This window comes from Ambystoma mexicanum, chromosome 1q (genome assembly GCF_040938575.1).
Source record: "Ambystoma mexicanum isolate Mex_15411 chromosome 1q, UKY_AmexF1_1, whole genome shotgun sequence".
Taxonomy (NCBI): Eukaryota; Metazoa; Chordata; class Amphibia; order Caudata; family Ambystomatidae; genus Ambystoma; species Ambystoma mexicanum.
Genome location: NC_090922.1, coordinates 1,006,929,082 through 1,006,956,804, shown reverse-complemented (window position 1 = coordinate 1,006,956,804; position 27,723 = coordinate 1,006,929,082). Strand labels below are relative to the sequence as shown.

Sequence of the window (27,723 nt, the reverse complement as noted above, 5' to 3'; positions counted from 1 at the left end):
ATGGAATGGATTCTCTTTTTGGACTATTATAGGGTGCTACAACAGAGAAAGCAGGACTAGACCATCCAGGAGCATACAGACCACAGATCCATTGAAAGACATGTGAAAGAATAGTCTTGGTCTCAAGTTGGCATCCATACCTATATATGATTGATGTAACATATCTTTGTTCCACCTCTCTTGTTGCTAGGGTGTTTTGTCTTGCATTTTCCCCCCTGCCATGTATGGTATAGAATTGAATGTGGTGGGATGGTGGGATGGGGGAGAGTGGGAAAGGGAATCCAGTCTCCTACTTAGGGTGGGGCTCATGTGGTATGTGGGCAATACTACCCCTTGGCTTTAATCTTTCACCTGCCGCCACAGATGTGCAAAATGGAACATGAAGGTAGATTCAGAAATGAACTATTAATTTCAAGAAGGTTAGCACATGTAAGTCAATTATCTGAAAGATCTTAGAAGGGCACATTAGAGATTTTTTTAAGGGTTCAAAAGAGGTACAAAAGGATTCAAAGAGTGATCTGGAATGTGTTTGAGCAATTCTTTAAAAAATAGAAACCTCTTTGGACGACCAGGTTATTGTTCTCTACTTAATAGACTCTTCCTAGGAGAATCGTGTGGTTGAAAAGAGTGAATGCTGCCAGGTTGTCTTATAAAGTAACAATTGGGACACTACTGCCATTCACCAGTCTCCTAGGGCCTTTGAGGAATGAGAGTAGGCCTGAATCAATATGACTCTGGAGGAAGCAGTAAACCATATGATATTTTAACTACCTACTATTTGAAAAACAATAATGTTGAGTTCTCATAGCATGGGATATTTATGGCACGGTACACAGAAAGTAATGCATTCGGTGGATATGACGTATTTATCACATGGTGTACATTTTATGTACCCCATGCTGTAAAAACGTGAACGCCACAATCTTACTTGACTGAAGTGTTCTATATTCTTTCAACACTAAAATATCTAAACTAAATTGCTCCATTTCAACGCGCTCGAGAAGGCAGACAGAAAAGGATGTTCTAAATGGGGATATAAGTGAAAGAGTCACTAACCATCTGCCTTGGATTCCATGTCACTGATCTAAGAAATGTGAGAATATTGCCACTGTACCGAATAGTGATTCTGGAGTTGTCAATATGTGTAAGGTTCTTCGAAATATTACACTAGTAACATTGATTATTAAGATATTACATTTATCAGAATGTATGTTTTTGTTTCCGCAGTACTGAAGGTGTTAGAATGGTCCCGTACCATTACTACGAACAAGGAAAAGGTGAATGCGAAGAGTACCTGCTGCATGAAAACACCCCTCGTGGTGGTCATAGATTCATCACAGAAAAGAAAGTGTTTTCTAAATGGGCGAAGGAACATGCAATCATATTTACTCATCCGAACTGGACAGTTATCTGATCCGTATATGTCGATGAAGTGGACATAGTATTTTGGTATTATTGTATTTCAAATATGCTTTTGACAAAGAAATAAAACTTGCAGGATAATGGAATGTATATTAGCACCTTGATGGAGGGCGTTTGCCAATTAGAAAGTTTGGAACACAGATTGTATTCACTGACATAAACCTACGTTCTGAGCAGCTTGGGCGCAGCTTGCACCCCTAGCATCCCCTTTAGCACCTGCATAGCCTTCATACGGGTTCTAAGAGCTCTTTAGTTAAAAGAAAAGGGAAAGAGGCGTGCCTTACACACTGGATCCTGGGACCCCTAGACTTGTGAGGTCCCTTTTCTGCATTAATGACTTCCTGGTAATCAACAAAGAAAACAGACTTTACCAGTGCAGCAGCTTCACAAAACACTGCACGGTTTGTTTCTTGTTGTTTTTTTTCTTTCTAAAGAGCTGTCAGCTACGGAGGGCTGACAAGACTGGTAATGGCACCGCCGCCCACGTTTAAGGGCCCTTGATTATCTTGGGCCTTTTACTAGGGTGGCTGGCCTTTGCAGACAGGATCGGTTGCCGCCTTGGGCCATAGTGCCTGAATAAAGGAGAGTTGCGAAGTCAAGCAAATTATACTGAGCTGTACAGGACACATATGGTTAATGTACTTTATTTGCATCATATAATGCAATGCATCCGGCAAATGGATGCATCATTCAAAATTAAAGAAATAAATAATAACTGGAGACATTATTTTTTAAGGATAAACTTTAAAGCAATTAGTAACTGTTAATGACACAGTCATATCCGTTATTCTGAAATAAACTTTTATTTAAGTTGTATCAAGATCAACCATTTTATACTTAAAACTATGAAAAACTGTAAATAGGATACTCCTTCGATAATTCAGTGTTTTTTTTCAAATATTCTTGGTATGTTTTTATATTGCATGTTTAAACTATTGTAACCATATTTGAAATTCATATGCAGTATTTTTATGCTGCCATATTTCATAAAGAACAGCTTTATCAACACATATATTTCTACATTTTATGCACATTTCAAACATTTCTATACCAAGGTTAAAGGACTCAATAAGGCACTATCCGTTGTCATGTTCAGCTTTTGTGACCATTTAGAACGACATGTGCTAAAGTGTGTCTTGCTAGAAGGTGGGACACCACAATTCATAGTTTACAGTGTACAGTGTACATCACGGAACAAAACAAGAGTGTTTCATCAGTATAAACTGGGCAAACAGTGAGACAGTGCCTTGCAATATCTTTTCAAATTTTGTTTTTATTTTATTTGTTATATATAGGCCAAAAATGATTTAAGATAAAACCTTAACACCAAATCAATATTATTAAGCACTGTGCACCCCCTCATCAAGAAGTCCTCTGCTGATCCTTCCTCTCTGGCAAGTTACTGCATGATATATAAAATCCTTTCCTGGGCAAACTCCTGGAAAAGCTGGCCATCTCCCTGCTTACTCTCCATACTGAATCTGTTGGTCATCTCCGTGACCACCAGTCTGGATTTAGAGCAGCCAGGAGCAAGGACACTACTCTCCTGAACATCCATGAAGACTTACTCTATAATATTGATGCTAACCTTCCTTGTGTCCTCATTCTCCTTGATCTATCCTCTTCTTTCGATACAGTCAACCACACCATCCTGATCAAACGTCTCTGTGACAACCTGGGCATCACAGGTCAGGCCCTAGCCTGTTTAACCTCCTTTCTCTCTGATCGACCCTACCAGGTCCAACTTGGATCCTTTCTCTCTTCCACCTCTCTCTCTCTACATGTGGTTTTCCCCAGGGCTCTAACCTCTCACCCTGGCTCTTCAACCATAACTTGGCACCTCTAGCCCACCTCATCTCTTCCTTCTGTTCTAACTTTCATTGTTTTGCCGATGACACTCAGCTCTCCTTCAGGCTCCCCTCAGCCTCCTCTGCTCTCTCGCTCATGCCTGACTGTCTATCAGCGTTTCAGGAATGGCCTGCCTCCAGCTATCTCTGCCTTAATGACAGTTAGAGTGAGATCCTTCTCATTGGAACCCCTGCTCCTGCATAACCTCTTTCACTCTGGTCACCCACCCTGGGCCCTCTACCCTCTCCTGCCTGTGAGACAAAGAGCCTTGGAGTAATCATCGACTTCCCCCTCTCGTTCTCTCCTCACACCTCTGACATCTCTAAGAAGTCACACTACCAGATGCACCTCCTCAGAGGTATTCTTTCTTTTCTCACTTTCCCCAAGAAGTTCACTGTCTACAGAGCCCTGGTTCTCTCTCGGATGGACTACTGCAAAAGCCTCTTTCTAAATATGCCTGCCTTTACTCTTCACCCTTTGCAACTAATCCAGAACAGGACTGCAAGATGTGTCCTTCGGCTCAAGACCAGGGATTGTATCTCTCCAGCCCTGAAATCTCTCCACTGGATCCCGATGGCTGTAAGGATCAAGTTCAAGACCCTCTCTATCACCCACAAGTCTTCCTGGGGCCGGGGACCACACTACATCTAACTATCTCTTCCTAAGCATCTTCCTTCTCGTGCCCTCACCTCATCCACCTCCAACTCTTTTAGGGTCAGACTGTTCTCCAGGCAGAGAGTAGGGGGTAGATCTCTGTCCTCGGCTGGGTCCTCACTCTGGAACAGCCTCCTTGCCTCACTCAAACTTGAGCAGGACCACCTAAGGTTCTGGAAGCAACTCAAGACCTTCCTCTTTGCTTCCGCTTTCTTTATCATGTCTCTCCCCTGCTGATGCTCCTGTCTGCTGCACTAACTGGTTACCTGGCCACCCACTGAAACCTACGGTCACCAGGCTCCTGCATGACCAGTAGCCCCTTGCACTGCCTGCGTGCCTCACACCCACTTAGGGACTGTATAGGCAGCCCTACAGTCCCCTGAATCTCTAGACTTACATCAGCCATCGACTGGCAGCACTTTTTGCAGATGCACCCACGCACCCCCCCCCTTTGGCACTTCTCCTCTTCCCTCCCTCTTGCACGTGCACAATCTGAATGACATGAGGCCTTTTAAGATCATTTGTTTTGTCCTCCCTCTGTCTACCCTTCCCTGTCTTGTTGCGCCTAGAAACACTTGTGTACATAAATGATTTATCATAAAATATCATATTATATTATCATAGGAGTAAAAGAGAAAGAAGAGCACTTAAAATGACTGTAGACAATTTCAGATAACCATAGATTTAATTTTAGATAAAATATTTTCCATAAATACAATTACATTTTTACACTTATATGTCAATCGTAGCTCTATTTCTTTCCATAAGGATAATAATGTAATAAAAAGGGGTAGCTGTTGCATATTCAAGCCTCTCGTCCAAATATGTTCTGAGGATAGAAATTCAGCATTAAACACGTATTTCCCCAATTTTGTAGTTCTAATTTCTTCTGTATAGTGACAAAATAATAGTACATGTTTAAGGGTCTCATTTCACTTTTCACTTTCTTACATAATCTACAGAACGATATGCATGCTATTTGCTTCAACCCCTCACCTACTACTTCCAAAGAATCACAAAAATAAACCTCAGGTACAGCCACCTCAAATGTTGATTAGTAAAGCATTTAACATAACATGGTCTTGTACATTTAGTCTATGTATTACCCAGACTTTTTAATGTTATTCAAGGTAATGTGCAGAGGTAGATCTTTATTAATAGTAAAATCAACTTCACAAAAAAAGCTTTGTACGTTTTCTAATGCAACCTAAAACTAAATTGGTGTTTGTTCGTATAGCTTTTAGTATAGCTTCTCTGAGATCACACGTAATATTCGCCGATGTATCATACATTATTTTTAAGAATAGTGTACAACTTCTTAGGTTTGATATGCTGTTTAAAGATGTTAATTCAAACTAACTTTGTATAAAATCCACTGGCTATTTCACAGCACCAAATCTGATCATCACATTTTTATTAAGGTTCTCAGATTTGGAGAACATTTTCTTTTATTTGTATTGTGACTTAATCAACATCATCATGTTTTTTTTTATCACATTCACAACAGCATACAAAAAGAAAGCAATAAAGGACAAGGAAACTGAACACAAAAACAAAGTAAACATTATAATCCAAACATATAAAATTATATAAAAACAAACATTTATTTTTTTACCCATCTTAGCCAGTCCTCGGGACATCTAACTTCTTACAACCCCAAAGTGTTATAAAACCTAAACTATCCAGCAATTTTAGTAGTTCAATCATTAAAATTATTGCATGTCCCGAGGATATTCTCTGCCGGAATTCATCTCTATTTAATTACCCCGCTCCCCCGGTATCCACAAAACAATTCTTATATTTTCCTCTTGCTTGTTCTACTGCCTTACAGAATATCACAGCATGCCTCAGTGTCTGCCGGTGATCTTCACCACACAAATGGCCTATTTCTTCAGATAGGTCCAGTTGATTTCTGACTCGTAGAATTTCACCAGTAAATTCAGCAGGAATCTTAAAAATTCTATTCACCATGTTGGGTTAGGAAACAGTTTCATGTATTTTGGCAATGAACCCCAAGGTTTATCCAGACAGGAGAATAAAGTTTGTATCTTATAAGTGTGCATGGCATCGACTGTATGGATCCACTACGTTTTCATTAATGCATGCTTTACACTCACTGGGTTTGTTACTAAGTTATCCACTGTCTTTAGACATTTGTCTAAGATCCTCAGCACAGTGCATTCTAACCTCTACAGGAAATCACTAGAGTCCTCCTGTAATGTGACTTTCTGTTCTTCATACATGGAATGATCTTTAGGAACCAGAAAAGACCTATATAAGGCCACCAGTTTCCAGTCTAGACTTGCTCCAAGTGAACTCAAGCCCAGTTCATATCAAAGACTGGCTATTGGGAGTAATTGCAGAAGATGGAGTACTTTAAACCACAGCCTTTCCTCCAGTTTTGCCCAGTTGATGTTCCAAGCCTGAGATTTGACATCCATGCCATAGAGGAGAGTAGGTATTACGTTGCCTTTATAAAAGTTTATCAGGGGCATGATCTAAAGTGTACAATACATTCCTGATAGCTTCTGCATTTGGCAAATGAGTTGGTCAATTTTAGCCTTCAAACATCCCTCTACCAGGGCAGCGTTTGGGTGGGCAGTGATGGTAAAGCCCAGACACAAGGCTTCTTTAATCTGCTTTATCAACTGGCCATTTATAAACCAGTTAAATCCCACTTCTTTTTTTCAATGGGTGTGATAAGCACATTATGTTGTACTTTGCTGGAATTATAAGTAAATTATTTGCTTCTGCATATATCCCTAAAGCAGTGAGTAGATGCTGAATTCTCCATGGGGTATGATCTAAAAGGAGAGAGCCATCCGTGCATGCCATATAGGTAGATTTTAACTTGCCCACCTTGGGAGTTGCAAAGGCTTGTATACTCAGTGCAGATGGACTATAATGGCCAGTAATGTCTCTTGGATCCCCCATTGTTTCAATTTTCACCATGGGAGCCCCCTGTCCACAGTATCAAAAGCCTTGGAGAGGTCCACTAGCACTCCACACACCGCTTGGCCACCCTTTCACCAAGCTTTTTTCTCTAACAGTATTCAAAATCAGCCCATTCAGGGCTGTAGACATTCCTCATCCAAAACCTATCTGTGCCTTTTTTAGCATGCCCCTGGACTCTCTCTACTCCTCTATCTCTTTTAGGACCACCCTATCAAACAACTTACTGTCCGTATCTAGTACGACAAAAGGGTGATATTTTACCGGATCAGCCCTATCGTCCTTGTAGATTTTGACTATGATCGCTGTTCTCCAGCTAGGCGGAATGCTGGGGGACTCAATCACTGCTTCAGACTCAGCATACAGAACAGAGGTCCATAGGTCTGTAGTAGACTTACAGATGTTATTTGAAAGGCCATTTAGCCTGCCGCTCTTGTTGTTGAGGGCTTCTTTTATAAAGGAGACTATGTTTTTTCTTGTCACACTTCGTTCCCAATGTCCTTTATCAAATCCCACCTGTGTTGAGCTTAAAGGACTTTCATTGAGTTCATAGAAGTGTTCACCCCAGATTAGCTCTGTAACTATGTTCCCTTGCAAATTAACTTGGCGGCTCCCATTTTAGTTTACCGGGGCCCAGACATTTCTATAGATTTTTGTGACCAGTGCTTCCAGCATCTGTTTGCCTTGTTTTTGGTTTTTCAAAAATGATTACCTAAGGCATTAATAGATTTTCTAAGGTCTGTTTTCTAAATCAAAGGCATATGTATGCTTCTGGGTATTTTGTCCATTCATGTGCTGAGGCTGATCTTGATTCCAAATGAAATCCATAACATTATTTGGCACACACATTCTAACAAGCTCATTAGCTGACATATTACATATTGACTCACTCAGATGTTTAATCTACAGCCTTTCCCCTTAAATTTGGAGAATCAATTGCCCCCCTTAATAACCACAAGTGCTTGTTTTAAACATTGTTCAGTCCTTGGTTCCTCAAACTCAAATTGTGCAGTGATCATATTATGGTCACTATTACTGGTAGTTTCGATTTCCAATATCAGGTAATCAATGGTAGATGTTAAATTTCAATTTTTCCACATAGGCATTTGTAGTATGTCACCTTTAATGTTCCCATTCGGTGGCCACAGGTCTGAGTGTCTAAAGTACTCCATCCACCAACTCCCATTGATTTGTGCAATAGAGTTCTTATTTCTTTGGGATTTCTAACTAAACAGTGCAAATGCATGTCCCCTGATATTAAAATTCCCACACAATTAGAACCAATTGCCGGTTCCAACAGTATTTCCGAGAGATTTTCTAAAAACATTGATAAGATGGAACATGCAGGGTTCCAGTATAAATTTACGATCAAAAGAAACCTCTTTAACCCCTGGGTCACATAATCAACAACAACCAATAGGATTCCTTAGTTATTATCTAACCTCAGTACAGAATTCGTAAACCATGAATTCTGAACAGCTACTAATAGGCCACAGAAGGGTGGCCACTGTTACTATTAACAATGTTTTGAGTCAGGATAGTGAAGCCATCTATTTCTAAACTTGAGGACAGCCAGATTTCTTTAGGCAATATCAAATCGTAATTACCAAATATATAATTTCTACCAATGATATTAGTAAAGTATCCTTAGATCCTTCTTAACTAAAGCAACATTTCGTTCTCCCCAAGTTTTTGAAAGACCTGGGAAATTATGTCAGGTAGACGTGACCATACGTTGTTCTTTCCATCACCTACTTCCCGACTCAGATTCCTGTCCCTCTCCATCTCATTTTTCTTTTGAGCTTCATACTTTCTTGTGGCCTTTTTCTTATTTCCACCCTTACTGTATTCCCATCCATTTTCCACATCTTCTCCTCTACCTAAGCCTCTTCTATCTGGGTTAGAGTCTATTATATCATAACCCATGGTCTTAAAATTGATCTTCGCATCTAACAAAGCCTCTGCCCCCAATCTCGACTTCAGACCCACTTCCACAATGTTATTAGTATCACCAAATGGGACGTGGACGTAGTCAATGTCTGATGATGATGACAGGAGATATAAGTCTGGAATTTCCTTGCTGTTCTTTAGGATTGCATTCCTCTTCAGGATCCCATGGCTTCTAGCCACATTCAGCTATTCAATCCACACTCTCTGGATAGCAAAAGGCTTTTTATTGTGTGATAGTATTTTTTTAGAATTCAGCCTAGTGTCCCCCTGTAATTTTATTTCCTTTGGTTTGTATTCCTCCAATTGCCCAGACCCTCCCAAAGCTCTAGAGGGTACAGGCCTGGGAACCGTCAACGGATTTGTAGAGTACCATTCCAACATACAGAGATCATCCGTTTGCATTAGCATGAGGCCACTGTTTTTAATTCCTCCTTCTGCTTTGACAGGTGTTTCCCTCTCATAAAGATCGGTTCCCATTTCCCTTGGGCACTATTCTTTGCTCTCACTGTATTATCCATTACCCGCACAGTTGATGGTCCATTCTAACTTCTCTTCACCTCGTTCATTACTTGCTGCTGTGCAGTTAAAAACACTTCTGTTTGTTGTCCGTCATCTTTAATGTTGTTAGCCTGTTCATATTAACAATCCACAAAATTCCGCTAATCATTGTCACTATAAATATATGTTCTCTCACTTGACCAGTGGAACAGTTCAATACGTTTTGACTATCCGCCCTCTCTCTTTGAATCATGGTAGTTGTTTGGGTAGTTACGTTTTTCTTTCCCAGGCTTAACCTCCGGGGTTCAGTGAGAGAATTCCCCGAAATTTGAGCATTCAGTTTTTTATTTCTTTTATTTTGGGAGGTTGTACCCACACTTGGAAATTCAGCATCCAAGTCAATATCTCTCACATACTTTCTGGAATTCCAGTTTTGCTTCTTTCTTCTTTTCTTGTTTCTTAAATTATTCTCTAATTCCTAGTGCTTTTATCCATTTCCTTTGGGATTTTCATTCCTAAGTGACAAGCATATTTCATCAGCCGTCCCCTCCTCCTGGGCAACTAGCTCTCCCGTGCCCTGCTTCAAATTCTGGTCACAACCGAATTACACACTTCCATTCCAACTGTGCATGATTGAGGCATCGCCTCTTGACGACCAATTATGCTTTTCACTAACTGGCTTTCAATTGGTTCCCTCGTACAGCCCTTTGATTTTAACGGCTGGCTAGGCTCCTTGTTTGAGCATGCCCCTATCAATAATCTTTGACTTTCCCCCAGAGGTCTTACGCTCAGTTCCTTTAATGTGGCCACCGCTGGGCCATTCAAGACTGTACCGTGTGCCACATTCAACCTCCGATCTTAATGCATGATCAATACTCACTATTTGTGCTCTTGCTTCATCCTTTACTTTATTCTCTATTGAGTTTTCAGCAAAATGAGCAATTTTGTATTTCACTAAGTTGGAGAGTGTTTGCAGAGAGCTTTAGTTTTATATTTTCCTATAAGCTCACAAAAGAACTTAACACCACATTCAGGGCTAAAATGCTTGGTGCAGTTAATGTTACTCTGTTATCCATTTCACAGAGAGTTTCATGCATGCCCCTGACTCGCTTCTTTATGACATTAGGAGAGGGAATTGAGCTGAGGGAAAGGTGTTCTGTGAGAATAGAGACCAACCCCTCTGAAGAAGCCTTCATTTCTCACATGACAGCCTGATCATCCCCTAGTTTACACTCTAATTAATGGAGCCTGCCTTCAACTTCACCACCTTCAGTGAGTTGAGACATTGCCTCCAGAATGCTTTGATCCGTATTACATTGTACTGCCAACTCGCTGCAGTATGACTCTGATTGTGGCTGTTTACTTGGTAGAAGTCAGTAAATGTCCATTGTTTATTGCAAATAGAGGGACCAACCCTAAAGGTGTATCACTCTTCCCTTTTGCTGAGCACTCACAGCTTTTTCTTTCCTTTAGTTTATCCAAAATCTTGCTTTTGCTAGATATATTTTTTGTCATTTTGTTTACAATTTGATGTGACATACGAGGCTTTGCAGTCGATGCCTTGTCTGGGCACTCAAACCCTTGGTTTGCTTGATTGACTGCCAGTCTCTCTGATTTAATATTTTTTTTTGTATTTGGTTTAACAAACCTTTTACAAAACAACATGCATCAACATCACAATTTAGAAAAATAATTTCTATACATAATCTTCACAAATCATTTGAAAACATATAATTCAATTTAAAAATGTTCACATGTAGTGTAGAAACTTGTAACCAGTTAGTCACAAAAGGATCTAATAACAAAAAACAAAGTAAAACTATTATAACAGACCAAATAATTTCCATCCTCAATCTCAATGGCAACCCATTGAAACATCTCACATAATCAATTTTAAAAGAGTATTTGGATTCCTCCTTATTGTCCCCCGAAATAAGGCTTAGATATTAGAATATCAAGTTGCATCTCTCCAACACCTGCACCACTGCTATTGTGAGTGCCTGGGTATGGCGCGATATCAGTCTGTCCCAAAACATCTATGATACAACCCCATGTTTCAGGGATTGTTCCTCAGGGTTTTTGCAAACATTGTTTAAAGTAATGGAGGTATCTCCCAGACCCCTTTTAGCAAGAACCTCCCTCATATGAACCGGAATCATAATTTCTCTCAGAATATTTTTCAGGATCCACCAATCAGGAAACTTCAGTAAATATTTAGCCAGGTGAAGCTATTTTCAACGTTCAGAAATGAATTTGGACTTGCCAGCTAGCGCAGATTATCAATTGGAGTTATCCAGTCCATTACGTCACAAATTCTTTTTACTTTCAATGGGTTCTGGATTAGTGTTTGGATATCCATATCTATTTTTCTATCCCTTCCTCAGCCCAAGTACTCAGATTTGTTGACATTTTATATCTACTATACACGAGGTGGGCTTTAATATCTGCATATAGCGCATCATCCTTTGCCATCATAATAAGCCGGAAAAGGGAGATCAGCTTCCACCCTGCTTGGGCTTTAAGCGAATGCATGCCTAATTCAAATCTGAGACTTGACTAGGCTCATCTTATTTTAATTGCACATCGGAAACTCTGGAACTTGTTGTTGGCTGAATTATTCCTTCCAAGTCTATTTGTTGACCCCCTGGCAAACAGCCCAGAGGGGGTTCATTCACTGGGTGAGGTCATCCCACTAACAGAGTCAGTCTCTTGTACAATCGACTACAAGCTTGGGCTAACACTTTGCAGGATTCCATGACTCGTGTGATTGCTACAGATCATTGCGTTAATCATCGCATGCTCTGATTGAATACCAGCATTGCTTTTTGTTACTGTCAGCATGTTCGAACTGCCCTCCAGCCAGATACTTTATAGAGTAACAACACAATTATTCACTGTACATGTGTATGTAGTTTCCACCTATTAGGTTCAAAGGCTTATTTGCCTGATTTAAATCAACACGAGTACTAAGTAGTCAATGATCAACCTCTCCTTGTTGCTCTTGATAGCCCCTGATAGATGGCACAGTTCTCACTCTTATCCGCACTGATCCGTCACTTGATCCTGTTTCCTAACTGGCTGAGGGTCTGAGTACTGGGTACTAAAATCCCGGCTTGTCGCCCATAAAGATAAACGGGTACTGCAACAGCACTGGCTATTTGTCCCAAACTAGGAAACCATTGTCAGTGCGTTTAATCAAGTTCTTTTTTTCTTTCGCCAAAGCTAAATTTAAAGTTAACTTTGAACAAACAGCAGTCTGTCAGGGGTTTGAGAGCACCACTGTTCATTATATTCAGAATGGACTCACCGACAACTGCAGAACTCTGTCCGATGCAGCCCTGGATCAATTGAGGTCACTTGAGAGCGTTGAAAAGCATTTGAAGGCCAGGTGAGCTGGATTTCGTAGTGTGTCCTCTGTCAGTGCCCCTCAGCTCAAGAACGAAAAACACTGTTGCACGCTGCTGTGCTTCGTGCAGAGTTAGGCATTATGACGGGTAAGCAAGTCCTCCTGAGTCAATGGATACTGGAAAAAGACTCAGCCTTTCACCAACACGCCAATTCAGTGCTGCCACGAAACACACTGTTGTTTCCTCATCTTTTACTGTTATGTTTGTTTATTTGAAAGATTATTGCTTTTTTAACTCCAAAGGGACTTTCAGCAGGTTGGTTAAGTTATACTTTACTTCTTTCCACATACACAGTTTTTCATTTACCTTTTGCAATGTTCCTCTCATCAATAAAATGTTCATTTTTTGTTTTTTCTTTTTGTGAGCAAGGAAACCTTTTCCTTGATTTCTTTCTTTCACTGCTTTTAGTTTTGCTCTTTTTCAGGTTCTTGTACAGTCCTTTCAGCTGTTTTGTTATTAGGGTTGGAAGTCACATTCAATTATTTTAATAATTCTCTGTTAAGGTTTCCATCTCTGAAATTATTATTCATTGGGGTACTGATGAGCGACATCTCTGGTTCCAATTCAGTGCTATTATGATGTATGTCATATATTTTGGGTAGTCTCTTTCCATACATAACTGATTACAACTGTGGTTAACTTATGCAAACATTATGCTCTGTTTTTGTATTTCTTTCATCATCTATCCATATAAATTCAATAGTGACTTAAGAGCAATGTGAAGGGCTTACAGTGTCGTGGAGGCTGGCGTGTTTGGGCTTTCAACTGAGAAGTTCTTTGAAGAGTGAATATCAGACATTTCTTCCAGCATCTTATTTAAGAGTGCAGACTTTTCTTGTAGAGGAATATCTACCTCCTGCTTTCTCAATGGATTTCTATATTAATTCTCAGTTGGTTCACTTTGTGGCAAATCTTCAAACTTTTTATGGCCATTAGTTATGTATCTTTTTTAATAACCCATTGTTTCTGGATGTAAACATTATGCATTTTCTGAAGTGGGGCTACTGTGCCACAATGCAATTATGCTATGTTTTATTTCTTTCATGTAGTACCTTTTTTTCTAAACGTGTTAACATTTACATGGCAGGTGTATACAACACATAAAATATCCATTAAGACATCAACACAATTTGTTTTGAAACATGTAACAAACAATCTGCCATTATTCTTGATAGTAAAATTGAGTCTGAAAATATGCAATATTATCTGTATTCGGCATTGGTGCAATTTGATTATCACCATGCTTTTTAAATCCCCTTAAATAGGGTTAATGGCAGACATATGACATATCACATTTGACAATTTGTAAACTGATATTTAAGGGTTGGGTTTCTTCCTCTACTTTACATAATCTACACAACATGTCTTATTTATTTGCCCCCAACCATGCACACATTAACATCTATACAGGTGACAGTTGAAATCTCCACCGGAGAACAATGCATTTAGGTGAGAGCTAGTGAAGATCATACAGATAAGTCTGCATGAATAGCTGGAAGTTATTGCACAATTAATTACTTTTAAAATGTTTACCAAATATATTACACCGAAATCTGAGTTCTTATAATGTTGACAGAGTCCAACGTCTTTTTTTTTATTTTGAAACAGATTTAGAGAAGTGGTAAACCCAGTTAGCTCACTGCTATAACAACAATGACCCCTACTACATAAAAAAACATGAATGTTTGAAGACACCTTTTTAATCATGTTGTTGAGAACAAAACATTTCAACATGCATGGTAATGAGTGGCACAACATACACTGTTGTCATAAGATGGTAACCATCACATTGCCCTACTAAGCTTTTTACTATTATTGCAAAATAATGCCTAATGGTTAGTGTATATTTAATTTTCATGTGTGCTCCTGAATTTTGCAAGTTAGTATAGACATGATATAAAAATACAATTCATAATTAATTTAATAATTTGTTTTTCAGCAGAGAAAAGGTGAAATCGCCCAAAATACATGCAAAAAGTACATATGTTTTGATGTCTTAGTTAATGTACTTGATTCATATTCCTGCAAATCAAAAATGTTCTTTCTAAAAGCAGTGTTTTGTAAATGCTCAGTACACCACTTTGTGGAAAACATAAAAACACACTTTTTTATGACATCATTTTATAATATGGAAAAAAAATATTTAACATAGATCCTGTTCTGTTGTTTTTATAGTTATCATGTTTCATTTTTTCATTTTCAAAATCGATGACTCAATAAATACTTAATCAGTCTTGTATAATATTATTTCACAAACAAAATAGTCTCGGATTGTTTTTCAAAATGTTATATTTTGTAATATGTGAGTAACTTCTTTGATACCATACCCATCTTCCTGTTGTAGAATGGCATTGACAGAAAATAAGGAAACATTATGAAAACACTTTATTGGAAAAACAAAAATGCATCACTAAGAAGCCCGGAGTGGGAACTGTAATAAATAAAATACCATTTGCTAATCATTTATCTGTTTGTGATTTGTTTTTTGACTTGTGATACATTTTAGGAATAGTAGAAAACAAGTCACGTGTTTTACAAGATTACAATGAATCACCAAGTAGAAGGTAAAATATGGAGAGCCAAGGGTGTAATATGGTTTGGGCTATTGTGCTGTGTTGATCACGAAAAGTGATTCATCTTTGTAAATTCATTCTGAGACGTGTATTAGCAGCACTTTGCCAAGCAAAGCAGGTTTGTCAGAAACATTTCCACTATTTTTAAATTCAGTGTCTTTGCAGGAAAGGACCATGTTTTGGTGATTGCTTATGAAATGAGGAATGTTCCTCTGGATGGCTATAGAATAGTGTCCTCCCATGTATACATATTCATGCACTGTGTCCAGTTATTCTAGTCTAGCAAAGAACAGGCACATTTGCAGAGTATGAATGACATGGTGGAGTTGTCACTATGACTGTCTTTATAACAATAGTAGCTCCTGTCACAAATCTCCGCTGTGCACATGCTTATATTGCGTACTAGGGAGATGTTTCTGAATTAACTGCATCTACTTAGCGAAAGAACTGGTAAGAGTGTTCATACACCAATGTGGGAAGTTCCAGGTTAATCTGTGCCAATTACAAATATGGATCACAAAGAGGCAGAAATTGCCCTAGTTACGATTACCCGATCAGATAGGGTATTTTCAATGCCAACTTTGTGAGCCTCAAAATGAGCTAATAGGCAGGAAGAGACATTTCAGATGTGAAACTTGTTTGAAGTATGATTCTAAGGTGCATTGCCTCCTGCATTTCATTAAAAGCATAAGACTTAAAAGTAGTAATTAATACAAAATAACTATCAAACAAATCAAATAATTAGTCATGGTCGGACTTCAAAAAGTGTGACCTTTGAAAATTCACATTCCAAATACTACCGAAAACTCCCAGTGGGACCCAAAAGCCCACTTGACATAGGAAATAATAAAGGTACTATGCTTATCATGTTCCTCAAAACAGAAATTGTAATTTAACTGGTTGCATTTTTTCGATGAGAGACTAGAGAATGCTAACAATGTCAACATATATAGCATTAAAGTAAATAATGTTACAACTGTTCTTGCACCATAAATAAACAATCTCAACTCAGATTCCCCCATAGATGTCCCCCATTATGTCATTTTTTATCTCTTTGTTTATTCCTGCTGTGATCTCATACATGTGCACATGGGCTGATGAACAGTGGTGATTCTGATTGAAGATTGTTGTACCTTCCCACACCCACCGAACTCCCTAGATTTTGCCTACTCAATGGCCCACTAGCCATGGCCTTCGGATGTTGCCCCTCTCTCCCTCACATATAAAAAGCATTATCACACCGGCAAAGATCAATTGTCACAACCTTCTCCCATCGACCATGTTCAGGTTGCAACAATTAAAAAGATTCCACTGGCCATGGAGCATTGTTGGGGCCGATATGACCCTCACTAATAAATAACCTGATCCCACTGGCCATATCATTCTTTTTAGTGATTGTTTACCACACCAATTCCATTGGATAATAACTGTGATCACTGCCAAAAACCCTTGCAATGGTAATCATTGCTACGGTTATGAGGTGTTTGATGATTACCACGTTAATTGGCAAAGCTCCAATTTAAAAAAGTCATCCCCACTGCAATTCTCTGTGTGCACCCCTCCTTCTTTTGAAGTCCCTATAAGCCCCCCGCTGTATATTTTCTTCTTGAACCTCTCCTAATATTCCTTTCCCTTGTCCAGTCCAAATTCTGTGGGATTTCTGCAGTAAGCAAACATATTCAGTCTCAAAACAGGCTTCAAGCCCTCTGCAAACTGGCCACCTAATTACTTGGTCCTCTTTCACCCTACCCTGAGGTAAAACTGCCCCTTTTCCGCCTTCAAACATCATTGTTTGATTTAATCATTCATCATCATTTGTTTTAACGTTCCATGGTTCCATGGCGGCAATTGCCTGCACCGTGCAAAACATCTTGGATGATAACGGCCAGCATTTCAATGCACCAGGCTTTATAAAAAAAACGTGTTCTGGACGAGGGAATCCCCTTCACTTTCCATTTTTTCAAAACATTATTGACCGGATTTACATCAAACCAAAACAGTAAGATCTGCAATCCTTTGTTTTTAATTTGTTTCTTAGATGATGTAAATCCACCTAAAGGACTTCTGCATGAACAATGGAAGCAACATTTTCTTCATGGAAAAATGAATAGGAGTAGGCTGAAGGATGTTATTCTTTGATTAATGCTCTGAACTGCTTAATGGATTTCCCCCAACATGTCCAATTTGGGGGGTCAATTTCAGATATTTCTTTGGGGGGAACATTTTTATTATTAGCAATTGAATTTTGGGAAAGGTCAATAAATGTAGCAATCACCTAGGCGTGCCCGATCAAAGCATCGAGGCATCACCGAGGGCTGCGGGCCGTTATCAGCCAGTATGCCCCCCAACTGTGGCGTGATTGCTATTCACACCCCAGGGTTGTGCACAAAGCTTCGATCCAGCAGTTAAGTGAGGGGGAGGAAAAGGGAATGTTTTTTTTAGGGATGTGGGCGGAGAGTGAAGAGGTCAGGAGGAAAGAGAAAGAGGCTCCCTGTTGCCTCCCCACATTACAAACACAAAAAAGGATTTTGAAAAAATAGACAATTTAAACAGCCCTATTTTGGTGTGTTACAGACAGGCATGCACTTGTATTTCTTTGTTGGATATTTTAATGGTATTTGAACTGTAAATATACGGATAATTTAAACATATTTTGTTTTTCATTTTATGGTTCCATTCTCTGTGTTATACATATAGATGGACTTTTCTTCTTATGACAATTACTTTGCGATTGGTCGAACATTGGAAAGCCAGAATGTTGTAAACGGTGAGTAATCGTGCAGGGGGATCCCTATTCTTGATGTCTGGGACCACTTGTGGCATTCAACGTTGGGCCCTTTTTGCTTCGTATTCCAGAACGTTTCTGTGGGGGATCCTTGTTGCACTGCTAATGTAGCGATTAACAATTCTGTGGTTGTAGCCAGGGTTTAAATGAAAAGAGTGTAAACAGCATGCACAGGGCAGCACAGTTCTTACCTTTTGGAGAAGACACTATTGGTGGATGAAGACAGGATATTTTTATAGAAGACCAGCTGCCAGGAAAGAGAAACAACTCAGTATGAAGAGAACTCAAATAGAAAATGGAAAGGACACCAATTAAAAAAAAAATGAAACATTTGTCTACCTTGCATACCATTTTACCTTTAAACCACTCAAACCTGACACAAAAAGACACACACATCTGTCTGTTGTATCGATGATAATGGCATTATCAGATGCATGGTCTGATTATCCTGCTCACATGTCCACCAGTTATCTGCTTGTGCAACACATTTGCATACACCAATTTTCTAAGTATACTGTTTATATCCACACACATAAAGCTACTATATCTACATCTTCACACACACTTTAACCTAACGCAGAATGCTATTACACATGGATGTGCATTGCTGCTACTCTGAACTGTCATGCACCATGGTGTGCCTATCTTCTTTTGAAATGTATTGTGAGCTTTCTATATTTTCCACAGAACTTCACTCGGCAATTCCTCTGAGAATAGCTAAATGTTGTAGAGCATGCATGCATGAAACAGCTGCCTGTCACATGAAAGCATCTTCCAGTCTGTTCTGTAATACGAATCTCAAAAAAGACAAAACAATGTTATTTCCACTGAAAACATCTCAATATAAATATTACAGAGTTGAACCCTCATATTTTACTCAACATGTGTTCTCACTTATGGTGTGACTTACAGGCTTTAAAAGAATACTCCTTGGGTCAAGGATGAAAAGAAAACACACACTTGGGAATTCAGAAAGAAGAAACAATGGATGTTGAAGTGGTTTCTGCTGAAAATAACCCCTTCCCAAAGCACAACACAAAACTCAATTTCAATCAGCAGAAACATATTTCTACCTCTCTTATCAAACCAGTATATTTTGCGGAATTTAGACAAAATGTAACTTTCCCAGGAAACAGTTATTATAGATTTGTTATTCAGGTGGAGTGAGAAAATTACAGAAACACTTTTCTGAGCAGTCACATAGTTCAAATTGATGTCCTTAGTGAAACAAAACCAAGATTGCCAAGCTAAAAAAAGATTTTTCCTGCACATCCCCAATGGAATGGGAATCGATTACAGACGTTTAATGCAAAAATAAATGAAAAGAGGACAGTTCTTTTTCTACAGCTGTGAACAGAATACACAGAGAAAATACGCTTTAAAAAAGAAAACAATTTAAAGGGTATCTTGAGTTTACAAGCAACATTTTTAAAAGACTATGGGCCTCATTCCGAGTATGGAGGTGATCATGGCACTATTTGCGCCATGACTACCTCCTATACCGGTACCAAGTCCATCTTGGTTCAATGGGGACTTACCAGTCCATTCCAACCTTGGAGGGACCGGTAAATCCCCATTGAAAAAAACATTCCCCATTCCCATTTCAGCCCCCATAGGGCTCAATGGCCTCAATTAGCACTGGAGAATTCAGGGGAGTGAAGGCAAACTCTGCCCTCATGCATAGGTGTGATAGTCCTGTTTGTCCAACTTCATCCGTCCATGTGAATGAAGACCATGTTTTCAAGCTTCTAGTGCATTAAAAATACTATTTTTTAATAGACCTCTGATGTCTTCCTTGTTTTGTTCATGCCTTCTCAACAGGAACTGTTCTTTCACATGATTTTGTATCCAATGTCAGCTGACCCCAGCCTGATAAGACATTGGCTTCTTGACTTGGCTTCATGGTGGCTCATCCAACCTCGCCTTTCTAAGATTCCGTTTTAATTCTTTTTTTTTCTTACTGCGACACACTGAAAATGAGTCCATCCTTTTTTAGTCCAGCTCTGCTATAACACGTACTGGAAATATTCATCCTTTACTCTTTATGCATATATGTTTATATTGGTGCATGCCTCAATCCATTCACTATAAAGCTAGCCTCAAGAATACTTTGTCTGTTTGCATTTCTTTGCATCTGTACACGTGTAAACTAACTTGACATCTTCATCATTTCTGTGGCATAAGCTTCTTCAACTTGGTCCCAAGATCTCACTTATCCTTATTATTCTCTTGATGCCTTATAGAATATCTGCATTCTCTTGTCTCTGCATCTCTCCTATGTACGTCAGCTCAATTTTGCATGACGTCACCATTCATCTTGGCCATTCATTTGCTCTGCTTCTTCCAGGATTTTATTCAAATGGCCATCATATCTTCTCGTATGCAGTTATGGTTTTCTCAATGCGAACCTTGCTTCCAGGATTCTCTTTGGTATCAGTATTTTTACTGATACTGCACGTGTCTCACATTCTGGCTCCCAAAATATAGGCAATATGGTTGACGTTGTTGGGGTGGGGGTACTTGGCTCCTTCTCTACACCGGGGCTTCCTGGGGCTGGACTCCGCCTCGCTGCTTTACCGGGTGATCGCTGGCGGCCTCTGTGGTCTTTCAGCGTCTCCTATTCGCAGGCTGCTCCACTTCCCTTCTTCTGAGCAGTTGATGTGGCTCTGCTCCTGTGAAGTCCTCAAGAAGTCTTGGCGCTCCCCGCCTGCTTTCACCATTCCACATCGGCTCCAAGATAGGATTCGGATCTCCTGCGCTGGAGATGCTTTGCAAATGTTGCCTCCTTTGGTTGGATTTTACCACTTCTGCTGTCCTTCTTTGGTTCTTATTTCCAGATCCTCAATTGCTGCTGCTAAGCACTAGAGTGCTCACCCTTAGCTATTGTCATGATCTTCAAGGCTCTGCACCTCCTCCTTGTCTCAGTACTAGTACTACTAGTCTCCAGTGGGTAGTTTGGACACTTCTTCGTCCAAGTCATTAGTATATCATTGGCTCTACACATGTACATGGGGTGATGGGGTGACTGGGTATGGTACTGGGATTTACAGTATGTGTAGGGTTAGCAGGGGTGTTTGGAAGGGGGAATATACTGTGTTATCTCTAGATGTTCCTCCTTGTCCCCAGAGGGGGAGCCTCTCCCCATGAGATCCTCCTGCTATGCACCACCCCCAGGGGGACTATTGGGTAGTGGCCTCACCTCCCTGGCATCATGGGAAGGGGCTCCACACTGGTGAGAAGTGATGACATCTAGGGATTCACCACACTAAGCACCTACACGCGTACATGTTTATATATGCATGATCAAACACCTCTTCCTCTTGCATAACATTTATCTTTGTAACACTTGTATGAACTGATACATAACTTAATGAATCAACTAAAGGATATACTGAAAAAAAAACTACTAAATATGTTGTGAAACCGATATGAGATGAAATTATACACAAACCAAATTTTGGATGCAAAAGTTCAAACACTAACGAACAATAGAAAATATATTAACAGTAGGAGTACATCATTACAGACCTGTTTAATCATTAATCAGTTGAAAATAACAGAATTCATTTAGATGGTGTGAGGAAGGAGATAAGTAACAGTACTGAGGTGTTAGAAAGGAGGTAAGTAACAGTACTGAGTTTTTGCTATGTCAGTCCATTAAATACAAAGATAATGGGAGAACGGCAGAGCTGTGGTATCTTGTGTGACACTTTCTGTCTGGTGGAATGAGCTGACCGAAGCTTGGGAGTTATACCTTTGGATATCAATAATGCAGAAGCTTCTAAAAAGCCTGCATAGTGTTTTCGGCCTTTAAAAAAGGAAAATGGCAGCCTGTTGGGGAATAGAAAAAGCTCAAATGAAGGATCAGCAGAGTTTGGTGTTGGAGAACAGATGTAGGAAAACATTTTGAAAAGGCGTGAGTTTCAGACACCAGCACTGGGGGACAGAGCTTATCATTGTACTATGAGCATGAGCTAAATTGTTGTGGGGCAGCGTTGTCTGTATGCAATTGTTTGGTGCACAAAAGTGTTTCATCCAACTGCTACTGTTTTCACTGCTGTTATTTTCATTCTGACGTTTCCTGTTTTATAACTGCCAGAAAAAACTTTAAAGAAATGTTCACTCTTTCAAACCAATTTTTGTATCTAGTGAATATCTGAAAAGAAAATAAGTTCTACTGGTCATTTGCATGGCGGAGTGCAAATGTACAAGGCAAAAGTCAGCATACATCGGCTTTTGCCCTGCATGTTTGCCCTCCATAATGCAAATGAGTTAACGCTGCCTATCATGCGAGCATGGTAGGCAGTGTTTAATTGTAATTGCGAAATTGAAAGGTAGCATTTACAATGGATCCGTGTTGAGTCCGACTGCATTGCTCTGGTGCATGAAGTTGGCGGGCGCCATAGGGATCCCCAGCATTTGTGCAGGCCTTAACATGTATGCCGGTGCAAATGTTGGGGGATTTGCATGGCAGAGCGGAAGGGAGGTGGGGAAAATGCAAGTTGCGTCCCGTCCCTCCTGTCTGACACACAAATGAATGAAAATGAGCAGTGGCGTCAATGGAAGGCACTGGCATTATGGCTCATTAGAAAATTAGCTCCAATATCTTTTTGACATATTAGACATATTGAACTAAATAGTCCTGGTTTTAAGGGCAGTTAACCCATTCAAGTTCAAGGAGTTTATGCATTGAACCGCTTAGCCTGATGTACAGTCGTGCCAAAAGTGCCGCATATGATCTGGCGGTCTTCAATGTAAAAGGTGGCAGAGCTTTACCCCCTCCCACGAATGTCTCAGAAGAGCATACACATGTGCACCTCCACACTAGCATACTTCTGTTTTAACTTTAATCCAAGCAAATCAATTTAGTTAAGCGAAAATGGAAAGAAATCTCTGCAGAATTAAACAACTGCCACTGGTGCCTCATTGATTTGCTGTTAGGCTGTCAGTCATTGATAGACACATTATTCACACCAAAGATACAGCTCTTAAAGCACAAGACCAACATGTGACTTCTTCCCTATATATTCATACATCACCATCACAACATTAAGTATCTAGTCCCAGGAAACATCTCGCCTTCCTAAACATGTCCACATTATGCACACGTGGGCAGTGCAAACATTCAGGACAGAAATAAGTCAACTAAAATGTAAAAAGCTAAATAAAAAAAATTAAACTGGATCCTACTTTACATTTAAACTACTACACCGCAGCATAAACTGCAGACACAGCTGCTCTATATCTCATGCAAGCACAAGGAATGGGAAAAGACAATTATTTTTTTCACAGGCCTTAGAACCATTTAGATCAGTAAGTGCAAAACAAGGGGCATTAGGTATGACTGCATACATTAGAAAGTGAAAATAAATAAGTACCACAGCATGCAGAACAGAGCTGGTCAGATAACACAGCGAATAGAGTGCTTGCTTTGACATCTGTGCAGACCCTGCTGATGCAGGTTTGAATCTCGGCAGGGCCAAACTCAGCCTTTCATCCTTCCGAGGTCGATAAATGAGCACCACACACCGTGGGTAATAAGAAGCAGCGCTCAGATGCCTGAAGGTTTGTAGCACTATATGAATGCAAAATAATTATTAATATTATTAATGCTAAGTAGATAATTTAAGGGAAACAGGAAGAACAAGTTAGACAACACAAGAAATAAGTAACATCAAGGAGATCCGAGGAAAATGTCAAAAGAACAAAGAATTTCATGAATATGAGAAATGACAAGAGTGCATGCAAATCTGTCTATTCTAACCGCTATTTCAACATCCTCTAAACTTTCTAAATCACCCTTTTCGGCATAAAATCAATCTATGCACATGGGTAGTCTAAGAATTATTCCTTTTATACTTCGAGCATACAGAAACATCTAATGAGCATGCCTAATGCAACAGTACACAACTTAAAAAAACAAAACAAATTGAAGCATGTGGGGGAAAGAGAAAATTTCTTTTGGATGACAACATGAGATTACGAAGCAAGAGCAGGTGCTAGAAAACAATAACAGCCCACCACAAAAACAACTGAAATGGAACAAACGTTACTGTTTACACTGGATCTTATCTAAAAGTTAAACGTCTACATCACTTCTACTATGTTATCTAAAGTATCTTTAAAACGTTATTTCTACTGAAAACACCTACGGGTAATTCTACTGGGAAGTCAGATGGAAGAGCAAATATTTTAAAAGAGAAATCCCAGCAGCATTCACCATGTGTCAAAATGGGCATTTGCAAACAAAAAAAATGCCAGTTTTCAAAGTACAATGTTGAATAAAAACATGTCCTGGCCTAGCAATGTAAAGGGGTTTTGCAGGGAAACATATATGGGATGTTTTATTCAACAGGCTTGCTTCTGATTCAAAGCAAAATAAACTAAAATAAAGAAATAAATGTTTTTGGCTGAACTGGGAAATCAGCCCAAACAGGTTTCTGCCGTGGCTCCAGAGACATTTGGCTGACCAAGAAGTTGCCTAACCCACGAAAAGAGCCACAATAGATTCTAGAACACATGAGTGCTTGTTGCTACCTTAGAAAACTTTGAATGGACCAAAAGCACTCAACAGCCTAGGATCATCAGACTTTTGTATGGGCTGAGGCCTCATACAATAGGGATTTTGGGACACAGACATGTGAAAAAAGGAAGTAACACGTCCCCGTGACTTCTACTGGGAGCTTCAAAGCCAACTCAAGAGTAGCCTGGAAGTACATAACCATATTTGGAGGACAAAGGCAGACCATTTGATTCAAAAGACTATTTTATTAATAAACTTTTAAGACTTTTATCTTTGCAACAGGACTTCGCAGGAATGTAAAAAGTTAACAGTTTAAATGTAATTTTTGCAGTTTTCAAACAAGATGTGGGGCCTCATTACACGGACGGCGGTAAGGGTTAACGGTCACCGTTAATGGCAACGGTGACCGTTAACCCTTACCGCCGTACTACGAGGTCCCTTTGCGGGTTGGAGGATTTAACGCCTGCTTCTTGCAGGCGTTAATATCCAACCCGCAAAGGGACCTCGGAGCTAATTACGGCACCGCAAAATTGCGGTGCCGTAATTAGCGCCTTCCCCATTTCCATAGAGCCCTATGGGGCAGAAATGGGAATGGGGAAGGGCAATGGCGGAAAGGGGATTTACCGCCCCTCCAACCTTGGAATGGGGCGGTAAATCCCCTTTCCGCCAAGGCGGTGCCGGTATTTTACCGGCATGGACTAAGGTGCTAATAGCACCTTGGTCCACCGCCTACCGTGTAATGAGGCCCGTGGTATCCTTCACTGCCATATTGGGAACAGAAATGGCAGAGAATTGTACATGTTGAGAAAAGTGTACATGATGCCACTGTGAAATGCAATATTTTACATGCCTTATGATAATCTCTACACATGTATAAAGTTATAGGATTTTAGGTTGAATATTTATCACCGAAAATCCCCAAAAATGGTTAGCCCTACAACCATGAGAATTGGACTGCCATGCTCTACGTAAAATATGTAAGGTGTCTATGTAATTTGTTCAAATGCCATAACTGTAAAAATGTGCCATTTTATTCAAAACTGGGTTGTGGCAAAATTAACGGTGGGAGGTTCTGGACATAGTAAACCCACATCAGAAATCTGATTTCAAGTCCTTAAGAATCCAACCAGCTGACAGCAAGGTGGTAACAATCACCCCAGACCAATCCAGTTGTTTAGAGGCATGCCCAGCTAAGCCTGCCCCACCATATAATCCTATGATGTCACCATGGCTTATAAAAAAGGGTGGCTGACAGAACTCTAGACACACTCTCTCCTGAATTTCCAGTGCCTGTCTATCCTGACATTCCAGATCAACCTTTGCAAGATTCCAGACTCTACTGCAAGCCCAAAGCATAGCTGATCCTATCCCAGCCAGGCCAAAGCATAGATGATCCTATCCAGCAAGGCCTTGATCCAGAAATCCCACTAAAACCCCATAACAAAATCCCACTAACTTCGGGAGAAAGTGGAAAGGTGGCTGAGCCCACTGTGGATTCTCCAGTGCCACCTGCTTACCCTTTACCCGCTCCATCCCACTGAGGCTTTGCCATGACCAGACCTTTGACCAGCTGTCTTTTGCCAGGAGAGCCCGCTATCTGATGACCCGAGCCTTGGAGTCCAGAACCCGGTTGGCTGTTCCTAATCCCAAATCCAAGAGCAGATTGTGAGTATTTCCCCTCCCATAGCAATCCATAGCCTACCACATCTGGATACTTTGTCTTTGTTCTACTCTCTAATTAATCCGATCTATACCATGGTAACTTGTCCAAAACTGTTAGAATTCTCTGTGCACCCTGTCCTTGTTTTTCTAGTGTTAGCGCAATTTTTTCACTCACCGCATCTTGTAACTCCTATGCAATATTTGGAATAATTTAAATTAATTCCCACATAGATCTGAACGCGGGGTGAAAGGGTTAAGTTGCAAATTAACCTGGGATCGTACCGTGCCTTTCTATAACAATCTAGTCTTAATAATCTATTTTAAGTAAAACATTTTCTTTCTTTCCAAACCGATCTGCTCTTCTTAATTGCTTAATTTTACCAACACTGAACCTCATTTCACCTTGAAAATCTCATCCAGTTCTTCAGCTAAAGTCACTCTTTCACATTCATATTGTCCCTGTGATGTGCATCTATCACCCTGCCTGAAAAACGCATTCCGATTTTGTATAATTCACCCGTTTTTTAAAAAAAAGTTTCACATTTAAAATTGAAAAAAAAATGTAAATGCAACTTTTCCACGTGTGATTTCGACTGCATCATGTTCTTAATTTCAACTTGGTTTTACACTCTACGCCTTTGTTGATACCTTGCCTTGTGATTGCTAGGGTGTATACATTACTGCTATTGTGAGAAATCATATTTGCCTCATAGATTTAACCTCACAAAATAGCAGGCAAATGGCCTAAAATGACACTCGGAAATTGACAAATAAATAATGAATGTGCATTCATTATTTATTTGTCAATTTCCGAGTGTCATTTTAGGCCATTTGCCTGCTATTTTGTGAGGGAAGGTTGGATATTGATTTTGTTTGCTGCTTCATATTCCTGACTACCTGAGGCCTCTTTCTGTCCACTTAATTGTGGGTTGAGTGAACATTGCAGGGGGACACCTTAACTCGGGTGCTGTCTATCCTAACTGAAAAAGTGCTCCTATTCATTTCTGCTTTGGATATGTTCTTGTAGAAGGTTAACCAAGTGCATTTCAGTTGTTTTCATTGTAATTATCACCCCATTGGTAATTGCTGGCCAATATTAAAATATGTGTGATTTCTTTGAATTTTAAAATAAATAAATATTGCATTCCCACCAACCGGCCTGGTTCATAGTCTATTGTGACCTGGGGTATTTGTAAAAGGGGGTGTGAGATGGGTTGTGTGCCATCTCAAATTGAATTTGTAGAAAATAAAGAGAAAGCATTCCTATTGTGCGCTACATCCTAGGCTAAAACCATTGTGTGACGCCTGATTGAAATCCTTAACATGTCACACCTACTAAACCAGGAAATGTGGAAAATGATATTGGGGATGATAATGCAGAGTCTAACTCTGATGTCTTAGAAAAGTCAGAAGAGGGAGAGGAGTCCCAGAAAGGGAGCCCCTAATTGC

General features: G+C 39.8%; 1 long non-coding RNA gene across 1 annotated transcript in view; it reads left to right on the top strand.

Moving 5' to 3' along the window:
* LOC138540360 (uncharacterized) overlaps window positions 1-15,195 on the top strand; it is a 110,523-nt gene extending 95,328 nt beyond the window's left edge. The window contains exon 2 of the long non-coding RNA XR_011288416.1: window positions 1,228-15,195. This is a non-coding gene — a long non-coding RNA (uncharacterized lncRNA). The remainder of the gene's footprint in view (window positions 1-1,227) is intronic.
* The last annotated feature ends 12,528 nt before the right edge of the window (window positions 15,196-27,723 follow it).